The sequence below is a fragment of the Panicum virgatum genome, chromosome 5N, assembly GCF_016808335.1.
Source record: "Panicum virgatum strain AP13 chromosome 5N, P.virgatum_v5, whole genome shotgun sequence".
Classification (NCBI taxonomy): Eukaryota; Viridiplantae; Streptophyta; class Magnoliopsida; order Poales; family Poaceae; genus Panicum; species Panicum virgatum.
The window spans coordinates 12,613,225-12,634,950 of record NC_053149.1 but is presented as its reverse complement, the minus strand read 5'-3'; the positions used below and the strand labels follow the sequence as shown (position 1 = coordinate 12,634,950).

The 21,726-nt window shown below is 46.3% G+C and overlaps 1 pseudogene; it reads left to right on the top strand.

The window, feature by feature from the left end:
- Nucleotides 1–21,726, top strand: part of LOC120676568 — a 32,746-nt pseudogene that overhangs the window by 1,125 nt on the left and 9,895 nt on the right.

Sequence of the window (21,726 nt, the reverse complement as noted above, 5' to 3'; positions counted from 1 at the left end):
ACATCGCATGCAGTACTCTGTCTTCGGCTCGATCCTGACCATCGGAGCAATGCTAGGCGCCATTATCAGTGGCTCCATAGCAGATCGAGCCAGTCGAAGAGGCGTAAGTTTTAACCAGACCAGCAAACTTCACCTTCTACAATTAAAGCCAAAACAGCCAGCCAGACTGCCAGAGTGATAATTTCATTTGTAGATATGCTTTCTATCGATTTGCGCATAACCTCTTGAACGTTGCGGAACGCAGGCAATGGCGATATCAGATGTTATCTGCTCTCTTGAATATCTCTTGATAGCCTTTTCCCAGGTTTCACTCCACTCGTCGTTTTCCCTATGTATCTTTTACTTCTTAGTTCATCTGATAGGTTGCTTTCACATATTTCTCTGTAGAACTGTTGGTGGCTTGACATTGGAAGGGTGTTAATCGGATGTGGAATTGGAGTTCTTTCATATGTGGTGATTACAATAAGCAACTCCATCTTCTTATTTTTTGAATGAATTTGGTTTGAATTTTGTTGTACCTGAACAGGTTCCAGTATACATATCAGAGATAACACCAAAGAACCTTAGAGGAGGCTTCGCAACGGTAAATCAGGTTTGTACTGAACTCAATCAAATTAGACTTTTATACTGACTGTTCAGAGTTAGCTTTATCTCAAAGAAAAAGGAGAAAAAAAACTCCTCCGTTCATGCAGTTTATGATATGCTGTGGAGGGTCGCTTGCCTTTGTTCTTGGGACCTTTATCGCCTGGCGTACCTTGGCAATTGTTGGTAAAGTAGTTTGTTTGGATCTATCCTTCTACAGTCCCTATAAAAATGACAATAAATTTTACTAGGTCTAAATCAGACCAATTTTAATTGTCATTTATTTTCCTAACAATATCTGCTTCGAAATTATGCAATTTGAAGAATACTAATATACATGAACGATAAATGCTGGCTTTTCTCTTGTAGGAGTGGCACCATGTTTATTGCAGCTGGTTGGCCTTCTTGCAATTCCTGAATCCCCCAGATGGCTGGTAAGTTGCTTTTCGAGATCCATTTGTAGCTGACAAAATCTCTCTTATTAGAAGGCACAAGTTTTTGGTGGCATTGATAGACTTAATAGTTTCATTAGATCACTCATTTGACATCATATGAGGATCATATGCAAGAGAATGTACTTTGAAGTTCCTGTTAGTTTAAAAAGATTCAGCTTATGGCTTAATGTTACAAGTTTGAGGGACCGAAAAGACGACCAGAGGGGGGTGAATGGGAGCCGATCAAAAATTCTTGCAAACAAAAAGCTCGGCTTATGATCCCCAAATAAACACCCGACCCTAACGTCCTAGGTGAAGTGCATTGTAGCTATGGAGAAGCTACACCAACACAAAACAACCTTAGGAACAAGTGTGATTAAGCGCGGAAGCAAACACGAGAAATAGAACAAGAACGAGCACGGTATACTAACACCGGTTAAACCGACGTGTGAAGAAATACTCCACCGGTTCAACCGACGTCACAGAGCTGGCAGCAGAGAAGAAGCACTCACCGGTTAAACCGACGCTACGGTTTAAACAGCGTCGGTTCAACCGACGATAGTGCACCGGATAAACCGACAAAATCCAAAACGAACACCGGTGCAGTTGTCCAGAGAGACCTCAAAATGGACTAAAGAGCACCGGTTTATCCGACAACAATGAGCACAAGCGTCGGTTTAACCGGTGCTCAGATGAACTCTGTCCAGAAACGTTTTTCAGCCTGCGTTCTTCCAAGAACTCGATGATCGACTGGCCAAATCAAGTCCAAATATCACCAAATTTTGCAGGCATGATCACAAGGGACTTGTGAACACGTCCACAGAAGGAATCAACGAATTACTCCATGATTTGGGAGAAATCGACGAAATCCTAAGCAAGATTGGGGTTTTCTCAAGAACGTCAAAACTTCAATTTGAAGGAGCTCGTGGATCAGAGGGTTTTAGGGCTAGGCAATAGAGCGTGGATTCACACAAAGAGCTCAGAGAACCACCACAAATTCGTTCATCATGGACACACAAATGGAAATAAAAAATCCATCACAAAAAGCTCATGAAACGTACCGAATTGAACGAAAACAAACGCCCCGAGGGCACAAGGAGGGAAGGGCCTCCTTTCCCAGTCAATTCACGTACAAAAACTCAAAAATCCATGGCTAAAATCCCTAACTCTAAAGAGGAGAGGGAAGGGGCAGGAAGAAGGAGAGGGGCGCCAGGAGGGGACGGCGTGCTGTCCAGGATGCAGGGAAAAAGAGAGAGAGAGGGGGTGAGGGGGTTTTTAACCCCAACAACTCTCACCCCAAAACACTAAACTATCCCTAGACTCAATTAAACACTAGAAAGCCCGTAGGGGCAAAACCGGAAAAAGATACAAGGACTCATCCGACGGTCGAGGTTCTTTCTTCGAGTCGAAGTCTTCTCTGCGATGCCGTCGTGTGGATGAAGCTCCGGTCCGCGGTTTTGGAGGGTCCGCGAAACCCGGGTAAGTGGCCGGTTTTGAGAAAACCGTCAAAACTCCACGCGCGGGAAGATTCCCGCCTCCACGCTGTGGCCCTAGACGCCGTTCCCGCCTCGGCCTTCTGACGGCCCTAGACGCCGCCCGACGCCCGTCACCTCCTCGCCCGCAGCGAGGCCCTAGACGCCGTCGATGCCCGTCGCCTCCGTCAGTCCCGAGACCGACGCCGTGCCTCCACGACTTGGCGTCTTCAACCGCCTTCCGCCTCCTTGGTTTTGTGGCGGAAACCAAGAAACCCGCCTTCTGTCGCCGCTTGCGTCCTCGATCCAGGAGTGGACGCCGCAGCTGCCGCCCGGCCCGAGCTCCTCCACGGCAACTCTCCGTCGACGCTCGACGCCCGTGTACCTGCAATCCAAAGACCAAGCGCACGATCACACCGCACGGTTGACAATTCACTCATCACAAGCAGGATAGAGTACTCTCATTCCTCAATCTCCCCCTTGATGAGTGCATTGTCAACACACCACAAACGAACCAAGAGAAACAAAAAACAGTGAACAAAGAAGCAAGAGAGAACTTGAACAAGTGACAAAAACTCGAAAGAAGCAAGAACAAGTCACTTGACCAAGTAAAGATCGATTCCCTCAGACAAGGGCAACGACTCGACGCAATCGATCAAACACAGGCATGACTCCTCAAAGACAGAGGCAGGACTCGACACAGTCATGCCAGAAGCGAAAGGAAAACCAGGAGCTAAACAAAGCAGAAACTCCCACTGAAATACATTTCCCCCTTACCAGTGCAACTCTCACCACATGTATGCACTCTCAAAGCCCTGTGCACAACAAGTTTTTGTTCGATCACTAACCTTCTCCCCCTTGTTGGCACATGCACACATCAAGGCCTAACAAACCTAAAGCTCCCCCTGAAACTGAGACTCCCCCTGAATATATGCTATGCAATGAATGTGATGCAGGAGGTGCAAGTGAAAACATTCAGGGATACAATGATATGAGCAACAACTAGTCACAAGCACGTGTACATCCATAAATAAGACCTGCATCTAGCTCAACAGGGTATATCAAATCAGTCTAGAGCTAGGCAAGTTCCAGTTTAGGAGAAATAAAAGCATCACCCTTGATCTAACACTAGCAAGTAGGGACTGAAAGACAGTGCTAATCAAACTCATACAGGTGAGCCAAAAACATCCAAAGCATGTTGTAAACAATGATTTAGCAATTTCATTATATCAAGCAATTTAATGCCAGGGATTGAAAGCTTGTCATGCTTTACTTAGCAACGAGACCAAGCCTATGCCAAAGGCAATCAGAAGCTTAAGGTACTCGTTTCAGTCATGCACAGCCTTGCCCGGGTTCTCACAAATGCAAAGTGAGCCGTCCCGAAAGCTCGATCAGTGCGACAAGCAATCCCACCTGGATCTTTCCATTCCATTTCAAGCACAATTCAAGCAATTTTATCAATTTTAGATCATGTCAAGTATGAAATGCTGAACGAGAGGCTACACTAGCATGAATGAGATAGCAAAGCATATCAACACGCCCTAACATGCTAGTAGCCAAGATAGGGTGACAATGTTTTCAAATTTTCAAATCAAAATAGCTTAACTCAGATGAAGTCATATACACAGTGGAGCAAATTATACATGATCACATTTATAAACTCACACTAGCAAGAACTAGGGGATCATAGCAATGTATACAAGAATGCTAGTGCAAGTGAAGCAATGCAAAATGCATAAATGTACAATGCATATGCACAATGCAACTACCAAACCGAGAAACCAAAGAGAAAAGCAAACAAGACCTACAAAGCTAACCAAAGAAAAGTCAGCGATCAAAAGGGGTAACAAACCCCAAGCTCCCCTCGCAAGCGAGCAAAGATGTCCTGCTCAAGAGATTTGGTTAGGATATCTGCGGTTTGCCTTTCTGAAGGAACATGGATCAAGTCTATGTGGTCTCTCTCATGATTATCTCGCAGGAAGTGGAACCAGATATCTATGTGTTTGGTTCTGGAGTGTAGGACAGGGTTCTTTGCAATGCTAATAGCAGACATGTTGTCTATAAAAATGGGAATCCTATCATAACTCAGTCCAAAATCCTGCAAGGTTTGTTTCATCCAAAGGATCTGGGAGCAACAACTAGCAGCGGCAACATACTCAGCTTCTGTGGAGGAAAGCGCTACGCTAGCCTGCTTGCGAGAGGACCAAGACACCAAAGATGTACCGAGAAATTGACAAGTGCCGGATGTCGACTTGCAATCCAACCGACACCCACCGAAATCGGCATCAGAAAAGCCCACCAAAACCAGAGAAGAATCCGCAGAGTACCAAAGACCAAACTCAGGGGTGAATTTCAGATACCTGAAGATGTGTTTCACCACCTGCCTGTGGGAGGTGCGCGGCGAAGCCTGGTACCGCGCACAGAGGCCGACGTCGAACTGAATGTCCGGCCGCGTCGCCATCAGGTACAGGAGGGAGCCGATCATGCTCCTGTACTCCTTCTGGTCCACCGCCTCACCGTCCAAGTCCTCATCAAGCGCCGTCGAAGTGCTGATCGGAGTCGGCTGAGGTGACAAGTCACTCATGTCGAACTTCCGCAGCAAGTCCTTGGTGTACTTGGCTTGATGGACGAACGTGTCCTGAGGAGTTTGCTTGATCTGCAGCCCGAGGAAGAACTGCAGCTCACCCATCATACTCATCTCGAACTCCCTGGACATCTGCTCAAAAAACTTGGAAACAAGAGCGTGAGAAGAGCCACCAAAGATGATATCATCCACGTAATTCTGAACCAACAGAAAGTCAGAGCCAGAGTGCATGATGAACAAAGTGTTGTCAACACATCCCATTTTAAAACCTTGAGCAAGCAAGAAGGTTTTAAACCTATCGTACCAAGCTCTAGGCACCTGTTTCAAACCATAAAGAGCTTTCTGAAGTTTGTAAACACGGTTTGGAAACTTGGGATTTTCAAAGCGAGGGGGTTGCTTCACATACACCTCTTCTTCAATAAAACCATTCAAGAAGGCAAACTTCACATCCATTTGAAAAACTTTAAAACCCTTGGAAGCAGCAAATGCAAGAAAGATCCGAAAAGCTTCCAAACGAGCAACTGGGGCAAAAGTTTCCTCATAAGCAATACCTTCTTTTTGGCAAAACCCCTGGACAACAAGACGAGCTTTGTTCCGAACAACCAACCCATCCTCACCCTGCTTGTTTTTGAAAACCCACTTCGTTCCGATGGGATTACAAGCAGGTGGAGGCTCGACTAAAACCCAAACTTGGTTTCTTTCCAAATTTTCAAGTTCCTCATGCATGGCATTGACCCAATTGGAGTCAAAAAGTGCATGTCCAACATCTTTGGGCTCGAAAGAGGCAACAAATGCTGAATGAGCAAAGCCAGCGATACTTGTTACCTTGGACCGTGTGACTCACTCGTTGAGGTCACCTAGCATCTGTTGAGGGGGATGACGATGCTGAATGTGTCGCGGTGCTTCCCTTGTCGAAGTCGCCTCCTCCTCAACCAAAGCTGGTACCTCCTCAGGTGCAGCTGGGGAAGACCAAGTAGATGTAGTTGGATCGGGGCCGTCGTCATCGTCCGAGCTCGTGGCGGAGGCTGCTTGGTCCACAGCACGCGTGGTAGCCTCAGCATCACCCTCCGCAGCTTCTTCCTCCTCATCTTCAAAGATGGAGGTGTCGAGCTCATCTTCTCCTGCAACTTCAAAGACATAAGTATTGCACGGTGCAGTCTCGTCGAAAGTGACTTCACAAGTCTCTCTGACGATGTTAGAATCAATAAGCAACACACGTATGCTCTAGAATGAGATGCATAACCGAGAAGAATGCCGTCAGATGAGCGAGACTCAAACTTATCAAGATTTCCTTCTTTCAGCACAAAACACCGGCAACCGAAAACTCTGAGATGATCAACACGGGGCTGGCGTCCAAATCGCAACTCATAACAAGTCTTGTGCATGAAGGCACGCAAGAAAATGCGGTTGGACACATAACAAGCGGTATTGACCGCCTCAGCCCAGTACTTTCGAGGAGTCCTATGCTCGTCGAGCATCGTCCTCGCCATCTCAACTAGTGTCCGATTCTTCCGTTCTACAACTCAATTCTGCTGTGGAGTGTAGGGGGAAGAATACTGGTGTTCGAGCCCTTGATCACTGCAAAAGGTGTCAAAACGAGTGTTCTTGAATTCTGTGCCATTATCACTGCGAATTGCTCTCATGAACTGGAGTAGCTCGTTTTTCAACCTTAAGATCAAGTATCGAACAAACTCGAAAGCCTCATCCTTGGTTCTCATGAAAAAGACCCAAGAATAACGAGAAAAATCGTCCACGATCACAAGAACATACTATTTCCCACCAACTGACATCACCCGAGAAGGACCTACTGTGTCCATGTGTAGCAACTCTACAGGGTGAGCGGTCATTATCTGATTAATAGGCGGATGAGAAGTAGCAATCATCTTCCCATGGCGACACGGATGGCAAACAAGGTCCTTTTCAAACTTCAATTTGGGCAATCCTCGGATTAGGCCAAGTGAGCTAAGTCTAGACAACAAGTCGAAGCTCAAATGTCCAAGTCTCCTATGCCACTTCCACATATCAGAAGAAGGACCAGCCAATAAGCAACGAGAAGGGCCAAAAGGAGTTCCAGAGAAATCAACCAAGAAGTTGCGAAACAGAGAGCAAATTAAAGTCAAGATTCGAAACCAAAGCAACCTCTCTCAGGGTGAAGCGATCAGAAACTCTAATAGCGCCAACACCACGTACCTTGCCCTTACCATTATCCCCAAAAATGATGTATTCCTTGTGGCGCGTTGGGGTGAGGCTGGAGAAACATTTGTCATTCCCAGTCATATGGCGCGAACAACCGGAGTCCATAATCCACCTGTTCTCCAAGCCTCCGACCTGCACATCAGTAGTGAGACAAAGAGTGAGCAAATGTCTCAACACTGGAGTTAGCAAAGTGAGAAGCAAACCAGTGTCGAGCCATTTGCTCTACAGAAGGGTTAGCAAGATCAAAAGCGTGTCCCCTGTCCCGTCTACCGTGAGGCTGATGACCACCACCGCGAGGAAAGCGTGGTGCATCGTAACCTCCTCCAAAGCTTCGGTCCCGTGGTCCAAGCCGTACTGAGGACGACCAGGAGCACGACCGGCAAAGCGACCACCCGCTGGAGTACGGTAAATACCTCCGTCTCCCTGTCCTCCACCTACACGGCGCGCCCTAGCATCTTGACTACCACCACGCTGAGGAGTACCATGCACCCGAGCAGAGTACATGTCCGAGTTGCGTCTCTCCTGCTCACGCCTCACAGCCCGCTTCCTCCTGAAGCAAAACTCCTCCAGGTGACCCTCTCTGTCATAGTACTCGCAGTGGTACCTCACATCTCTCTTGGGAGGTGGAGGCCTAGCCTGCGGATGGGGAGGAGCAGCCCCCTTCTTCTGGGTAACCTGGGCTGTGGCAGCAGGGAGCGTATCGAGGGGATTCCTCAGCTCATTGGGCTTTGGAACCCAAACCTGCTTCTGTGGAGGTGCTTTTGATGGTTCCTTAAGCACACCATCCACGGGGTCAACAAGTGAAGGCTGTGTGCTCGTGCTAGCAGTGTTCAGAGCACTTGGAGCTCCAGCAGCCTTGCCGATCTTACCATACAACTTGTCAAAATCTGACTTCGTGTATGTGTAACCGACTCCAAACCCATCACCACGCTTGAACTGCTTGATCATCATGCCCAACTGCGGCTCACTAGCAGAAACTCAACTAAGAATCGCCCTAAGATAGATATTCTCATTCTCCAAGTTGGCTTTCTCTACCGCAAGATTATCCAAATCAGAGATCAAACCAGGGCAAACATGACAATCAATAGGTGGGCTAGACTCCCTGACCTTAGTCTTACCAAAAGACTTAATCAAGGCGTTCTTCTCATCTAGCTCCGACCTAAGCGTGGGACAAAGCTTACAGGCACCAAGCAGAACAGGCCTAGATCTAAGCTCCTCTAGTTCACAAACAATAGTGGCAAACTTAGACTGCAAAGAAGCTAGATTAGACTTAAAGATAGGACACTCATCGCATTCAAGCACATCACTAACAATGGGAGTGTTCTTAACCAGTTCAAGCTCATGCTTGGCCTTGGCTAGCTCGTGAGACGCGTCAGAAAGCGAGATCTTGGCAACATCCAAGTTTGCGACGTTCTCATCATACTTGGCACGGAGAGCAACAAGATCATTCATGTGAGATATGCAGCCAGCGCACTCATCCTCACTAGATTTCTCCCTAGCATAAGACAGCTCAGCCCTAAGCTTTCTATGCTCTCTAGCTGCTTCCTTAAGCAGCCTCTTCTGTTTGTCGAGAGCGGCGTACAACTCCCTAACCTCAGTATCAAGGAGGTCGATGGTGGAGTTTACCTCTGAATCACTCTCGGATACAGGAGAAGAGTAGACGTGCGTCGGTGTAGCATGTTCACCCGAAGACGCACGAGCACTGTTTGCTTCACCCGCCAAGGTGCAGAAGCCCTTGCGCCGACCGGCCGTCAAGCAAAGGCCGATGAAGCCGGTGGCATCCTTGTCCCGCTTCTTCTTCTTCTTCTTGTCGTCGTCGTCAGAGGTCGGTGAAGAAGAGCGGTCGGTGTCGGAGCTCTTGTCGAGGTCGCTGAGCTGCGCCAGGAAGGCCTTCTCCCGCTTCTTGGCCTTGTACTGGAAATGCTTCTTGAGTGACTCCTTGTCGAAGCGTCCTCCCCGGTCACGACTGCGATGCTTGTGGCGCCGACGCTCCTTGTTGGAGCCTCCCTCGTCACGGTCTCGGTGGCGGTAGTAGTCGGGGTTGTTGTTCTGGTCACCGCCGGACTTCTTGGGGCACTCGGCGATGAAGTGGTTCGGATCGCCGCAGTGGTAGCACCCAGGGTTCTTCCGCCTCTGCCGGTTGTGGTAGACACGCTGGAACTTGCTGATGAGAAGGCACAAGTCGTCATCGCCCAACGTCTCTAGCTGCTCATCTGTAACAGAGGGCAGAGAGGCAAGAGAAAAGCCAAGAGCAGAGTTAGCGTTAGAGCTCGATCCACCTGGGCCAGTCACAAGAGCGACGCTCTTGGAAGGAGGGGCACCATTGAGTTTGGCTCGTGTCTGGTTATCCACCTCCGTGGCCTTGAGCTTGCTGAAAATCTCATTCACGGTCAGAGTCTCATAGCCTGCAGACTCGATGATCGTATTCACCTTGAGATCCCACACAGAGCGATCAAGTGCGTAGAGCAACTTGAGGGCCTTCTCATGCTCTGTGTACTTAAGGGCATCAACAGATCTGCTCGCATTGACTTTGTTCACAATCTATTGAAACCGACTGAACATGTCGACAATGCTCTCACCCAGCCCTTGTGTGAAATTACCATATTCACGCTAGTGAGTCTCGAACAGTCTGGCCTTGACCTGAGGTGTGCCCTCGTGGTAGTTCTCAAGACACATCCAAACTTTGTGGGCTTCCTGAAAACCCTGGACGCGTGAGAACTCCGCACGAGAAACGCCAGCGAACAAGGCATTGATAGCCTTGGCGTTAGCCTCGTGCCCGGACACCTGAAGAGGAGAGGTCCGAACGGCAAGCACCTCGTACGCCTGGTTCTTGGTAATATCCCAGACCTCGGCTCCCATACTTTGCAAGAAGGCATGCATGCGAACCTTCCAATAAGCGTAGTCCTCGCCGGAAAACACTGGGATCTTACCAAGACTCGCCATGGTCGTTGTTGGCGCTCCTTAAATATCCATTTTATCCCCTGTTTAACTTTGATAATGGCATGAATTTAATATCAAAATCACTAACCATCCTAACCTCGGCCCAATTATTGGTCGTTTTCACGTTTGCACATATATTTTGGAGGTACTTCGTTTTTGCAGGTTTTTGACCAATTTTGGAGCATAAAAGGGCGAGGCTCACGATCACGCGATTACACGAAGAAAGACGAAGGCCAAAGCCCGAACAAAGGATCAAAGGCCATGATGATTAGAGGCCCATTCATGCACATCCACCCTCCAATGAAGCCCAAAAGACAAAGCCCACAAGATAAGATCAAGATACTTCGGGGCTAAGCAAAGCAAAGAGATATTTAAGGAAGGATTTTCCATCCTATCCTTCTCCTCGAAGAAATCTCGAAGATAATGACGTCTAAAGGGGTGCAATCATGAAAGACAAACTCTAGAAGATTCCAGGAGACTTGGGGAGAAAGTTGAGCACGAGCCGGCGAAGGAAAGTGCTAGGCCGGCCGGCCTAATAGGCCGGCCGGCCCAGACCTTTTTTAGGTCGGTTCGACCTCCCGTTTGACCGAGGGTTCCCTGAGGCTATTTAAAGACTCCTCCCCAAGGTTCACGCAAAGATCAATTCGGGAGACGACGCCAAGGAGCAGAGAAGATAGAGGGACTCCTCTCGGAGAGCCGAGGGTCGTGCTAGTTGTCTAGGGTTTGCCCTAGCCGACGTGGGAACCTTGCAAGGAAGACCACGTCGGAGTTCTGGAGCTAGGATCATCAAGATCAAGGTAGGGCCCCGGTTGTGATCTTGTGATGTACTATCATTCATGGTGAAGTTATTTGTGTTTCCGAATGTTTAGCGACCATGTTCTCCTCTTTCGATTTCATTCTTTTCTTTGGGTTCGCTTCATCCTAGATCTATTATCGAGATAGATCTCTTAGCATGATCTTGTAGTCATGGTGGCTAGAGGTTCATGGCGGAACTACCAAAGGGGGTTCGACTTGCTTCAGGGTATCTCGTTGAAAGGGGTGGCGTCGTGACAGGCCGTTGCCACTTAGTAGGTTGGGTATCGAGGGATCGGATCGGAGATTTTGGGTTTAAAGAGGCTTTTCATTGAGATTCACATCTATCTTACTTCACTTTATCTAGCTGGAATTACAACATATGCATGATCTAGGTGATCTAGATTGGTTATCTCTAACTTTCTCTTGCTACCTTTGGTGTTTGTCGTGTTTTTAGTAGATTAGATTCGTTTTCACTATCTCACACAAAGGAATCTCTATGCTAGTAGATTGTTTCTTGTCTCTTTGGTTCCGTGGATTGATAAACCTTGGGGGAATACTCTAAGGGAAAAGCTACATGAAACCGTGCGCTTGCGGTATATAAATCGGGGGCGCTAAGGAGCGTCAACAAGCTTTTCTGGCGCCGTTGCCGGGGAACCATTGATTTAAGATCCAATCTTACTTGCATTCGTAAATATTTTTTGATTTTTATTTTTGACCTTTTTTTAGATCTCTTATTTTTCTAAGCTAACTATAAAAAAACGGATCTATTCCACGAAAATCAATCTAATCTAGAGTTTTCTTTATTTTGATTTATTTTTCTTTTATGTTTTAGATCTTGTATATTCATCTTTTAGATCTCGTATATATTTTTCTTTTTCACTAACCCCTAACAGGAGATGGACGGGAGCCTCTCCAACAAACCCGAAAATTTTGTGGATGATCCAGAAAAAATTTACAGGCAAAGGAGACGAGAAGCACGATCAAGAAAGCCGGAACTAGTAGATCCAAAAGTTGAAGCCGACGATTCATCGTCTTCACCTCAAGCAACTCCACCAACAAGTCCAAAGGAGGCGCCACTTCACCAAGGGATGGCGCTACCGGAGCCGGAGCGTACGATCGGAGAGCTATGCACTCCAGACGTTCGGGACTTGCCGATCCAAAATCTCGACAACATCGGAGTTCTGTTCGAGATCAAGACTTCAATCATAAGGATTGTGCAAAGCTCGCCCTTCACTGGAAAAGAAGACGCTAATCTACATCTTCAAGCGTTCCTCCAACTATGCCGCACCTTCGACATGCAAGGGATGACTCAAGATCAAATAAGAGCGAGGCTCTTTCCGTTCTCTCTACTTGGGAGAGCGCTGCAATTGTTTCATTCTCTACCACCGCGCACGGTGCAAAATTGGGAGTCCTTGATAAAAGAGTTCATGACGGAGTTCTACTCGCCAGGCAAGACCCAGATTCTGCGCAACAAGATTGCAACATTCGCGCAAGCCCCGACGGAGACTATTGCGGAAGCCTATGAGCGCTTCAACGACTACATCCGCGCCGTACCTCATCACAAGTTCTCAAGGGAGGATGTGGTCCAGAAGTTCTATCAAGGCCTCACTACTGCATCAAGGGGGATCATTGACGCATCAGCCGGAGGTTCTATCATTGAGCTCACGCCCACTCAAGTTTTCAAGCTATTCAAGAAGGTGGCGGACAATGACGCATGGGCATCATCGGGGCGCCTACAACCACTCCAAGCCGTGGGCGCCGCGAAGAGTGTATTACAAGTGGAACACGAAAAAGTGCTAGAAGGGAAGATCGACTCGCTCATGAGAAGGTTGGAGAAGATGGAAGTGGAAAAGAGAGAAGCCCAAGCTATCGATTTGAAGGCGGCCGAAGCAAGGTCTACATGTGAAGAATGTGGAAAGTATGGCCATGTACAAAAGAATTGTCAGGAGGAAGCCAAGATGCTCGACTACATGAAGAAGGGAGAATGGATTCCGCCGAACAACTTCTGCTACGGGCAAGGTAGACCCCAATTTAATGCAAGCTCTTCCATTCAAAACTCGGTGCCTCTTCGTATACAATTGAAAGAGTTCATGGAGGAGCAAGGCAAGATCAACAAGGACACCGTCACCAAGTTTAAGGCTATGGATAAGATCTTGGAGAACATTGATGGCAAGGTGACGGAGGTCGGGAGCTCTAACCTTCAAGTACTCAACATGATGAAGATGCTAGAAACACAAGTAGCCCAGCTCGCCGGACGCCTATCTAGCAACGAAGGAAAATTGCCCGGGCAACCTCAAAGTCCGAAGACGGCAAAGGCAATTCAAACTCGCTCAGGAAAGGAGATCGAAGAACCCGAACATGCGGCAGGAGCAAGGAAGCCTAAGCCAAGAGTTGAAGTGGAGACCATCATCAAGGAGAAGGCACCTACTCCTATGCCTGAGATAGTCACCGAAGAGCCAGAGTTTGAGCTAGATGACATAGACACAAAGATTCTACCGCCAAGGCCACGATACCGCAAAGGTAAACATGAAAATGAGCAATTCAACAAATTTGTTGACATGGTACGCAGGTTAAGCATCAATATGCCGCTCTTGGACGCTCTACAAGTTCTGACGTATTCTCACTACTTCAAAGACATCATGGGAAACAAGCGCGAGATACCGCCAAGCACTGTCAAGCTAACCGAGGAATGTAGCGCAGCAATCGCTAATGAAGCTCCTGAAAAGAAAAGGGACCCCGGATGTCCTACCATCCCATGTTCCATTGGATCTCTTATGTTCAAAAGAGCACTTTGTGATCTCGGTGCAAGTGTGAGCGTCATGCCAAAGAATGTGTTCGAGAAGCTACGCTTACCGGAGCCGGAGCCCACCGCCATGTGCCTAGAGTTAGCGAACAATTCCGTTCGCTATCCTTTGGGAATCGCCGAAGACGTGCCCGTGAAGATTGGAGAACACTTAGTCCCCGTTGACTTTGTGATTCTCGATATGGGAGAAGGGAGCAAGGCGCCTCTCATACTTGGGAGACCTTTCCTCAAGACCGCAAGGGCAAACATCGACGTTGGCAAGGGGGAGATAAAGTTCGACATCAATGGCATCACAAGCGAATTCAAGTTTCGTCCACGCCTCAAGGTATGCAACATGATCAATGTCAAATATGTTCCGCCTCACCGCCGTGTCACAAAGGAGAAGCCAAAGAAAGAAGAGGAGCCGAACAAGAAGGAGATAGAAGTCGTCGCGTCTATCGCGACAAAGAAGATCGTTGCACCTGTCAAGAAGAAAGCTAAAAGCCCGCCTGTGAAGACCAAAAAGACGATTAACGTAGAAGACAAACCCGCACCAAGGATTGTGCGGAAGTGGGTACCCAAGACTGCAGCGCCATCACCGAGCGTTGGTCCGAAGTGAAGAAGAAGAAAGTCTAGCTATAGACTATAAACGAAGCGCTTTGCGGGAGGCAACCCGTACGTCGAGTCAAGAATAAGCTGCCGGGAGGACAACCCGCGAAAAGTTTAGGTAAGTGAGTCGAGAATTTTGCTACGCAAGAACATGATATACTTTTGAACAATTGGTAGTTCGGTCAAACAATTCGATTTAGATTTTATTCGCTCAGTCATTCCGATGTTATTTCTCATTTTAAACCAATGACATGAGCCATCCTATGATTTATTTGCCTCTTCTTGAGAAAGCCACATCCAAAATTCCATACCTATTTTTGGCGACCGTCCTGTCCATGACGGCCGGACCAAGTTGAGATAAAACACATGAGAAGAGCTGCGCTATGTTTATATTGCTTCAATTCTTGATGCGTAGGTTCGCACAAACATAGAGAGAATTTTCAGTTTCATTATCATAGGACTAGAATTTTCCTAACCTTAATTATTCTCTTTTTCAAAATTCTCTCTCTCATTTTGGCAAAAATTAGAACCTAAACCCAAGACCCACGGTTGAATTCGAGATTGTTCGCTATCAATTCATGAAAGTGAATGGTTCCGGTACAACCAAAATTAATGTAGTCGGGAAATATTTTTCGACTTACAAATGTAAAGATGTTTCAATTCCCCTCTAATTATTCATTTAAACTCATTGCATGCTTTGAGTCAATTCTGAAATTTCGAAGTTAGAGGAAGATTAAACATCTAAGCATGATTTGGAAAGGGTTTATGTGCTTGATTAACATCCATTGATCAAAGTGAGTTCACGGGAAAGAGTAGTGCTCTCTACCTACCACCACATGCAAATAATTCAAAGGAGGGAGCAGCCATGCATGGGAAGGACAAGTGATTTTCAGCAAAGATGGCACCATGTGATGAATGATTAAGCATGGGACAAGGTGAATGACACAAAGTGGAGAAATAATATTGCAAGTGGACATCAAAGGCAAAGAAGGAGTGGTTCACATGATTTGGGCGGTGCAAAGCATACAAGATGTACTGGACAGAAGCAAATAATTGCACCAGGAAGCCACCAGAGAAAATTGAAGTTGAGAGGAGCCAGAAATCCCCTAGGCCGGCCGGCCTGGCCCCTATTTAAGCCCTCTGGTGCTCTCCTTTGGCAGGTATACTCCTCACTCAGTTCCTTGCTTAAGTTCTTCAAATTCTTCGCCCAGAAACGTCAGTTAGAGCTCTGAAAAAATTCGTCCACCAAATTCTACTCCAAAAATCTCAGAAAATTCACCACAATTCCTAGTTTGTTCCACTCTTCGATATATTGTTCTCCCGCCGGCAAGAAACCCCCGGTGTGTTTGTTTTTGATTGTGTGCAGCAAGGAGTCACCATGAGTGGCCTCATGAAGTTCATCGCCGGGAGGAGAAGGACGCGTTCATCAACATCCGACGCATCGGCAAGTTCTTCGCGGAGGCACTCGGTCTCCGAGTCTCCGCGGAGCATGGAGGAAGACAACCCCGCACCGAGGAGCGACATGCTGCTCCTTGGTGGAATGAGAGACCCGAGAAGCTCCTCCATGAGATTCACCGAAGGGATGCCACCTCCTCCACGGCGTTCGACGAGGTCATCCGCACCACCACCATACAAGCCCAAGAATTCAGAATATGGGTTTATTATCTTGTCGAAGGAAGAAGAAGAAAGGCTCAAGTTCATGAAGGGAAGACTACAAGCAAATTATGATTTTGATGATGAAGCATTGGTGAAGCTGGGATTTCATCATGACCTCTATGAGCTATTGGAGAATATCGGTTGGAAGTTATTTTCCGACGGTGTCACGGTTGATATGCAAGAAGAAGTGGCTCTTTAGATGTTCATGACATTAGAAAAATCAACGGAAGTGGTGGATGATGAAGAAGTTCCATGTCTGAAATTTAGGCTCAAGAATGAAGAGAAAGTAATCACCTATGGAGAAATAGGAAGCTTGCTCGGATTAAAAAATAATGCATATGAAATGGTGCAAATTGAAGATGGAGAGCTTGATGAATTTTGGACAAAAATAGCAAAAAATGTCAACCGCCAAAGAAAGAATATAAGTAATGTTACCCTCCAAATATTCCACTCTTGGTTGAGCAAGAGAATTCTCGGGAGGATGAGAGAATCGAAGGTCACCGACCAAGAATTAAATTGGATGTATGCTGTATTGGTGAAGATGCAAGTAATTGATCCCACCAACATCATGGTTGAAAGGTGGCTTTGTGAAGCATCATCCGGCACAGGAGAAGTTGGTTCGGGATGTTATCTCACAATGATAGCCCGAGCAATGAATCCGAGGTTACGAGTGATCCAAAAATTTTATGTCCCGGGAAGAGATATTGGGATTGATCATTTGAGGCAATGTCATTATATCGGAGGGGATGAAAAGAAGGGATTTACTATTTCTGAGATGGATATTTCCCTCCCCGATCAAAGGCTGAAATTATTTGCAAGAGGGATGACTGATTGGCGAGTTGAAAATATTGGGAAAAAAAAGTGAAGAAATCCAAAAGAGGAAGGTTAATTGAAGGGACATCGGCATCGGCACAACAAGAAGACTTGGAAGTAAATCTTCCACCGCCAAGTTCTGCTTATTGGAGGAATGAATTTCAAGGTGCATCAAGTGGACAGGGATACCAACAAGGATGGATGAGTCAATGGGAAGGAAGCCAAGAACAAGCATGGGGGCACGCTGCGGCGGCACCCCCACCATTTAGCAACTACGGCTACCCACCCTCGTCATATCAAGGAGAGATGCCCGACCCGTCATTTGTAGCACAATATTTTGACCTCCCTCAACCAGAACAAGGAATGAGAATTATGGGTGCTTATGCGAGAAGAAACATGGAAGATATAGATGCCATCCGGAGGCATACAACCCAACTAGAAGATGGAACTGCGGGAATCGCATATCAAATGGGACTTCTAGGCCTGGCGCCACCGGAACAATTTAATGGAGGAGCATTTCAGCAGTATTATGATCAAGGATACAACGCAAGAGCCAATCAAAGAGATTGATCGACGGCATGACCATGAATAAAATGCTCGCACGTGTGGTTTGGATTTTCTATTTCTTTTCATTTATTTTCAGCATGTGTGCAAGCTTGTGTGTGCGTAGCAATTTTCTGTTTTATTTATTTCAGCATGTATGCAATTTGCTTTCTTTTGTTTTCATCACCATGATAAATAAATGCATCACCTACGCTTTAATGTTATGGTTAGTAATGATGACAGAAAGTTTGTGCCATGTTAAAATATGATGATCGTTGCCGCTTTGTCAACTTTCTTGTGCTTGGTTTATGCATGATTAAACTAATGCTCTCTCTAACATGATCTGAAAATTAATTAAATGCCGGCTAATTCAATTGTGGAGGTTATGATAAATTAAGACCCATATCTTTTACTCTTGCTCTCTTACTTAAGCTTGTCAAGGAAAATTTAATTTGGATTTAATTCTGAGCTAACCTTGTCAATGATACCTTTTGCAATTGCTCTACCCTTCTACAAGCCTAAATGATATATCATAACAAATCATAGAGTAAGAATTATTTTTAGGTGAATTAATTCAGGATTTATCTTCTTTGGTACGAGACTAAGAAGCTGACCATTCCGTATTTTTGCGTATCTCTCTTTTGCTAGCCATTCTATCCATGCATTGTGAGTTTCTATACCGGGAACATCGCAAACCTCGCTGGATATCTACCCTTAACCAAAAACATCTTTTTTGTGAAACACCTCCTTGACCACAACCTATATATTGAGTATATATTTATTTCGACGGCAAAATAGTGGAATCAAGAGCAAAATTCAGTAAAACATAAGCTTGGGAAGCATCAAAGAGTTCGCAGAAGAAAAATCCGAAGAAGTGGAGGCCCACAGACAGTAGGCCGGCCGGCTCAACACCCCTAGGCCGGCCGGCCTACCCCTTTTCCTCCTCTGTTGGTTTCAATCTTTCACGAGGAGATGCTCCATTGAATTCCAAAGTTGAGTCCAGAGAATAGATAAAAGTTTTGTGCACTCACTCCATCAAGTTATCATCACTTCATTGCTTGAGGACATGCAAAAGTTCAAGCATGGGGGAGGTGGAGTAAGTGCATTGTGTTGCCAATGGTTCTGAGGAGCAGAAAGAAAGAAAAAAAAAGATGAAGAAAAAAATGAATGATGATGAAAAGTTCCTCGGTCCCGTTTGCTTCATTAAACTCCAGATACTTTGAAGATTATTTTATACTCAATTATTCCAACCATGTGCAATCCGATAACAAGGACTTCAGTTGTGCCTTGGGATCAACCGTTGCCATTTGCACATGTCCACCATCTAAAGTGTGTGTTCCATTCTCTCCCTCTCCATAAAGAAAATTATTTTCCAATGGTCTTTTTGACGAGTCTCGGTAAATCCATAAGAAGTATTTCTTGTTTTGATAATATCTTGATTATAATATATTTTGTTAGGACTAACCTTTCCAGAGCTCCAGATAAAGCCTCACACATACATATGAGAGAAAGAAAGGAGAGAGTTCTAGCAAGATTGAGAGACAAGATGAGCTGAGAGTTTCCATGAGCAAATTGCAATGAGGTTTGAATTATTGATCTTGGTTTAGCATTACTTATGGAACTTACTTTCTTAATTCTGAGACTTGTTTAATTTTGAGAGCATGTGCTTAATAACTGTGGGGAAGCATTTAACTTGTATCTACCTTCCACATTGAAAAAGCTGGTTACAACTTGAATTATTAACTGCAAAATATTTTTGGGAGCATTGTGTTTTCTCGTGTATGATCAAGTGCAGGGATTGGACACTGAAAGGCAGCGCTGATTTTTATCAAAGACTTACTCGAGGACGAGCAAGGTTTAAGCATGGGGGGAATATTGGCGCTCCTTAAGTATCCATTTTATCCCATGTTTAACTTTGATAATGGCATTAATTTAATATCAAAATCACTAACCATCCTAACCTCGGCCCAATTATTGGTCATTTTCACGTTTACAAATATATTTTGGAGGTACTTCGTTTTTGCAGGTTTTTGACCAATTTTGGAGCATGAAATGGCGAGGCCCACGATCACGCGATTACACGAAGAAAGACGAAGGCCAAAGCCCGAACAAAGGATCAAAGGCCATGATGATTAGAGGCCCATTCATGCACATCAACCCTCCAATGAAGCCCAAAAGTCAAAGCCCACAAGATAAGATCAAGATACTTCGGGGCTAAGCAAAGCAAAGAGATATTTAAGGAAGGATTTTTCATCCTATCCTTCTCCTCGAAGAAATCTCGAAGATAACGACGTCTAAAGGGGTACAATCGTGAAAGACATAAACTCTAGAAGATTCCAGGAGGCTTGGGGAGAAAGTTGAGCACGAGCCGGCGAAGGAAAGTGCTAGGCCGGCCGGCCTAGGCTCATTGGGCCGGCCGGCCCAGACCTTTTTTAGGTCGGTTCGACCTCCCCTTTGACTGAGGGTTCCCTGAGGCTATTTAAAGACCCCTCCCCAAGGTTCATGCAGAGATCAATTCGGGAGACGACGCCAAGGAGCAGAGAAGATAGAGGGACACCTCTCGGAGAGCCGAGGGTCGTGCTAGTTGTCTAGGGTTTGCCCTAGCCGACGTGGGAACCTTGCAAGGAAGACCACGTCGGAGTTCTGGAGCTAGGATCATCAAGATCAAGGTAGGGCCCCGGTTGTGATCTTGTGATGTACTATCATTCATGGTGAAGTTATTTGTGTTTCCGAATGTTTAGCGACCATGTTCTCCTCTTTCGATTTCGTTCTTTTCTTTGGGTTCGCTTCATCCTAGATCTATTATCGAGATAGATCGCTTAGCATGATCATGTAGTCATGGTGGCTAGAGGTTCATGGCGGAACTACCAAAGGGGGTTCGACTTGCTTCAGGGTATCTCGTTGAAAGGGGTGGCGTCGTGACAAGCCATTGCCACTTAGTAGGTTGGGTATCGAGGGATCGGATTGGAGATTTTGGGTTTAAAGAGGCTTTTCATTGAGATTCACATCTATCTTACTTCACTTTATCTAGCTGGAATTACAACATATGCATGATCTAGGTGATCTAGATTGGTTATCTCTAACTTTCTCTTGCTACCTTCGGTGTTTGTCGTGTTTTTAGTAGATTAGATTCGTTTTCACCATCTCACACAAAGGAATCTCTATGCTATTAGATTGTTTCTTGTCTCTTTGGTTCCGTGGATTGATAAACCTTGGGGGAATACTCTAAGGGAAAAGCTACACGAAACCGTGCGCTTGCGGTATATAAATCGGGGCGCTAAGGAGCGTCAACAGTCGCCAAGTGGTTTTCGAACCGGTTAAGGTACTGAAAATCTTAACCAAGCTCTGATTCCAATTGAGGGACCAAAAAGGCGACCGGGGGGTGAATGGGAGCCGATCAAAAATTCTTGCAAATAAAAAGCTCGGCTAATGATCCCCAAATAAACACCCAACCCTAACGTCCTAGGTGAAGTGCGTTGTAGCTATGGAGAAGCTACACCAACACAAAACAACCTTAGGAACAAGTGGGATCAAGCGCAGAAGCAAACACGAGAAATAGCACAAGAACGAGCACGGTATACTAACACTGGTTAAACCGACGTGTGAAGAAATACTCTACCGGTTCAACCGACGTCACAGAGCCGGCAGCAGAGAAGAAGCACTCACCGGTTAAACCGACGCTACGGTTTAAATAGCGTCGGTTCAACCGACGATAGTGCACCGGATAAACCGACAAAATCCAAAATGAACACCGGTGCAGTTGTCCAGAGAGACCTCAAAATGGACTAAAGAGCACCGGTTTATCCAACGACAATGAGCACAAGCGTCGGTGTCGTGGGCTTTTGGGGGTACCCACAGCCGGGTGGCGGAACGCACCCGCCTATTCCCCGAGGGGAAGTACTCGGGAAAGTGCAAAGCGATTAGGCCGATCTAGCTTGGGGGCAAGAACGCAAGAACACACGGATTTAGTGTGGTTCAGGCCACCGGAGCGTAATACCCTACATCCACTGTGTGATGTATTGCTCTTAGTATGAATGAGTCTATCCTCTGCCCAGCCGGGCTTGAGTCCTTCTCTAGCGGGCGTCCACCATTTATAGTGCAAGGAGGACGCGTACACAGGCGTCGGACCCCGACAGGTGGGCTCAACAAGGATGTATAATATACTACGTAGGAAGCTTCAATGGAGCTACAGCGGTTGAGAATCTCTTCTCATATACGCTTCATTGCCCTGTAGACTCTCTGACCGAGGGGGGTTTCTCAATCGTCCCATCGGCGAGGCGCCCGTTAGGGCAATGTAGCTTGCGGCGTAGTCTGTCGAGG